This window comes from Hylobates moloch, unplaced genomic scaffold, assembly GCF_009828535.3.
Source record: "Hylobates moloch isolate HMO894 unplaced genomic scaffold, HMol_V3 SCAFFOLD_2845, whole genome shotgun sequence".
Classification (NCBI taxonomy): domain Eukaryota; kingdom Metazoa; phylum Chordata; class Mammalia; order Primates; family Hylobatidae; genus Hylobates; species Hylobates moloch.
In genome coordinates this window covers 1-4,342 of record NW_026655120.1, presented here as the reverse complement: position 1 = coordinate 4,342, position 4,342 = coordinate 1, and the positions used below count along the sequence as shown (strand labels likewise).

The 4,342-nt window shown below is 41.5% G+C and overlaps 1 pseudogene; it reads right to left on the bottom strand.

The window, feature by feature from the left end:
• Positions 1-4,335, bottom strand: part of LOC131382741 (endogenous retrovirus group K member 8 Gag polyprotein-like) — a 6,685-nt pseudogene extending 2,350 nt beyond the window's left edge.
• Positions 4,336-4,342: the final 7 nt, after the last annotated feature.

Genomic DNA, 4,342 nt, shown 5'->3' with positions numbered 1-4,342 from the left:
TATCAATAATTCCTACAAAATCAGCAAGGCCAATTTGCCATGCACCAGAATTGATAAAGGCTTGTTTAACTTGTTCCTTGGTTAAAGGAACAACTATTTTGTCTGGGTCATTACCACACAATTTTATTATTCGTAATCTTGTCTGACCAATTAATGTAGCTATTTGGTCCAAGTACAATGTAAAAGTCTTAATTGTACTGTGAGGAAGGAATGACCACTCCACAAGATCAGTATTTTGAACAATGATGCCCGTTGGAGAATGTGCAGTGGCAAAAATTAAAAGTTGGAGTGGAGCTAAAGAATCTATTCTATTTATTTGCGCTGACTGAATTTTTTCTTCCACTAATTTAATTTCTTTTGTTGCCTCTGGGGTTAATATTCTTTTACTACTTAAGTCTGGATCTCCTCTTAGGATAGAGAACAAATTTGACATGGCATAGGTAGGAATGCCTAGAGTTGGCCGAATCCAATTAATATCGCCTAACAATTTTTGAAAATCATTTAGTGTTTTTAACGTGTCTTTTCTTATTTCTATTTTTTGTGGCTTAATTTTTCTATTTTCTATTTGCATACCCAAATAATGAAAAGGATCAGAGGTTTGGATCTTATCAGATGCTATTGTTAGTCCCGCGTTGGCAACCTCTGCTTGCAGAAATGTGTAACAGTCAATTAATTTGTCTCTTGTTTCTGCAGCACATAAAATATCATCAATATAGTGAATGATATAACAATCTGAAAATTTGTCTCTAACTGGTTGAAGGACTTGACCTACGAAAGTTTGACAAATAGTTGGACTATTAAGCATTCCCTGAGGTAATACTTTCCACTGAAACCTGGTGGCTGGTTCTTTATTATTTATGGCTGGTATAGTAAAGGCAAATTTTTCACAATCTTGCTCTGCCAGAGGAATGGTAAAAAAGCAATCCTTAAGATCAATTATAATTAAAGGCCAGTCTTTTTGGATCATGGCCGGAGAGGGCAATCCAGGTTGGAGAGGCCCCATGGGTTGAATTACAGCGTTTATGGCTCTTAAGTCCATTAACATACGCCATTTGCCTGACTTTTTCTGAATTACAAATACAGGAGAATTCCAGGGTGAGAATGAAGGCTCAATGTGTCCCTTTTCTAATTGTTCCTTTGCTAATAAGTGTAACGCCTCCAGTTTTTGCTTTGGTAGCGGCCACTGATTTACCCATACCGGTTTTTCTGCTTTCCAAGTTAATGGAATGGGTTTAGGAGGCTCTACAGTGGCCGCCCCTAAAAAGGACACCCTATTCCTTTTCTTTGTTGATTTTTCTCAGTCTCAATTGGGACTTTAATGCCATTTTCACTTTTTCCTAATCCCTTCCCTGGTATATATCCCATCTTAGTCATGATTTTTTGACTCATGGGGCTGTATAATGGAGCGGGCATAATGATTTCTGCACCCCATTGTTGTAACAAATCTCGACCCCATAGATTAACAGGAATTGAAGTAATCATTGGCTGAACAGTACTTTCTTGATTATCTGGCCCTAAACAATGTAAAATCATTGTACTTTCATACACTTCTGAAGCTGTGCCTACGCCGACAAGTCTTGTTACAGCCTTTTGTTTAGGCCAATTTTTTGGCCACTGATTTAAAGCAATTACAGAGATATCTGCTCCTGTGTCTACCAACCCTTCAAACTGTTTTCCTTGAATAATGGCCTTACACACAGGTCTGCTCTCAGAGACCAGACTTGCCCAGTATGCAGCCTTTCCTGCCAGATCAGTGCTTCCGAACCCTCCTGTTCTTTTTATCTCACTGTTTCTAATTTTAATATAAGGTAGGAGTAATAATTGAGCGATCCTGTCTCCTGGACTGGCACTCCAAGGAACTGAGGAACTAATAACCAATTGAATTTCGCCTTCATAGTCTGAATTAACCATACCAGTATGAATTTGAACTCCTTTTAGATTTAAACTTGATCTTCCTAAGATTAGTCCTACAGTCCCCTCAGGCAATGGGCCGTATACCCCTGTGGGGATTTTTTGTGGAGGCTCCCCTGGAAGCAGAGAGACTGCTTGTAAAGTACACAAATCTATTGCTGCACTGCCACTTGTGGCGGGGGATAATTGCTGTATTGTGATAACTGGCTTATTCCCTGAGACACTTGCGACAGTGGGGGTTGTTGTTCCTGAAAACCCTGAGGAACAAAAGGTTGAATTTGGAACGCCCCAGTTTGTTGCGGGGCCTGAGGCTGGCCCCTCCTCTCGTTTCCCGACAGTGGTTGCCCATTTTTATCAAATTTAGAATGACATTGATTACCCCAATGTTTTCCCCTTTTACATCTTGGACATAGGCCAGGTGGCCCTTTATCTGTTGTTGTAGTAGCTTGAGTAGTTACATTTGGCTTATTTGTGACTAGGCAATTCTTTTTTAGATGACCAATTTGACCACAATTATAACATTTTCCCCCAAATGTTTTCACTTGTCCTCCTAAAGCAACTCCTGTGATTGCCTGAGCCATAAGCATAGCTTTATGCATAGCTCCTCCAATTCCATCGCATGCTTTAACATACTCTGAGATTACATCTGATTCTGCGGGAACCTTTCCTTTTAATGGCTTAATGGCTGATTGACAATCCGGATTGGCGTTTTCATATGCCATCAACTCCACTATGACTTTACGGGCATTCTCATCGGTAATTGACTTTTGAGCAGCATCTTGAAGTCTTGCTACAAAATCAGGGTATGGCTCTTTAGAGCCTTGTCTTATTGTATTAAAGGAAGGGCAGGCGGTTCCTGGGTCTTGGATTTTCTCCCAGGCCCTAAGGCAGATAGCCCTGATTTGCTCAATGGCCTCATTTGGCATTATTGCTTGTTGGTCAACAGTGCTCCAATTTTGACCTATTCCTAATAGTTGATCTGCATCTATGTTAATTGGAGGATTGGCAGTCCTATTTCTTCGGACCTGTACTTGTGCCCCATCAATCCACCACGTCTTAAATTGTAAAAATTGAGAGGGTGAGAGTGATGATTTTGCCAGAATCTCCCAATCATAAGGAATGAGTCTATGTCCATGAGCAATGGAATCTAATAATGTTCTCATGTAAGGAGAGTTGGGTCCATACTGTTTTACTCCTTCTTTCATCTCTTTTAGCATTTTTATAGAAAAGGACTGATATCTGGCTTCAGCTACGGGAGGCTCTCCCTCTTGGGCCCCTTCTCCAGGTGGCCTTGCTTCTAATATTACTGGGAGTTGCCACGCCTCAATATCTCCCTGTTTTCTTGCCTCATCAATAATTTTATGTATTGCACTACCCTGTGTACTAGGCGGTGCTGTAGGATTAAGTCTCATGGTGGGTGGCTGAGGATATGGCACCCTGCCCTGTGGCACTGGAAATGCTCCTGGCTGTCCATACGGATTTTCTGGCGGCTGCCAATACTGCAGATCAGCTGGCGGCCAGTATTGATAGGCTACTGGCGGCTGGATCTTACTTTCTACCTGCTGATATTGTGGACACTGTATTTGGATTGGCATTGCCGTGACAGAGACTCTATCTTTTTCTACTTGATCTTTTTTTGGAGTTTGTACTTGTTTAACCTGCATTTGAGGTTCTAAGGTTGCAGGCATCTGAGCTGTTGTAAGAGGAGTTGGCCCTCGTGGTTTAGACTCTGATGGCTCTGTCAATTCTGGATATTTTTCCTCTAATTTTAACGTTTCAGGATATATTACCTCCTGTAATTGATTATTGTCAACATTTTGCGTTGACCGAGCCATTACCGGCTCTGCTACACATTTACAGTGTGAACTTTCTTTTCTTTTCCGGGACTCTATCCCTGCCTCTTTTTCACAATCTACTGCACAGCTTTTAGGGACATCGGAAACTGGAACGCTATCTTCTTCTGTTTGCAGCGGTTCTAAAGCTACTTTAATAATGACCCAATCATTCCATACTGTAAGTGGAATGATTTTACCTTCCCTACTTGCTTGTTTTAATTCTTTGCCAATTTTTTCCCAATCTTTTAGATCTAAAGTTCCCTGTTCTGGAAACCATGGACAAAACTGTTCTATTGTTTGAAAGAGCGTATTTAGATTTTTGGTAGACACTTTAACTCCCCCTCTTTTTAAGAGAATTTTTATAAAGCTGCGATAAGAGGCATATTTACTTTTAGTTTGCCCCATTGTTACCCTAGGTTCTTCCGAGCGCACAAGCTTACCGCAAGGCTGACTGTAGACGTACTCGGGAGTCTCTCGTCGACTTGTCCTCAATGACCACGCTCCAGCGTACCTTCACCTTAGAGAAAAGCCTCCACGTTGGGCACCAGATGAAGGGGTGGCCTGCCCCTCCACACCTGTGGGTGCTTCTCGTTAGG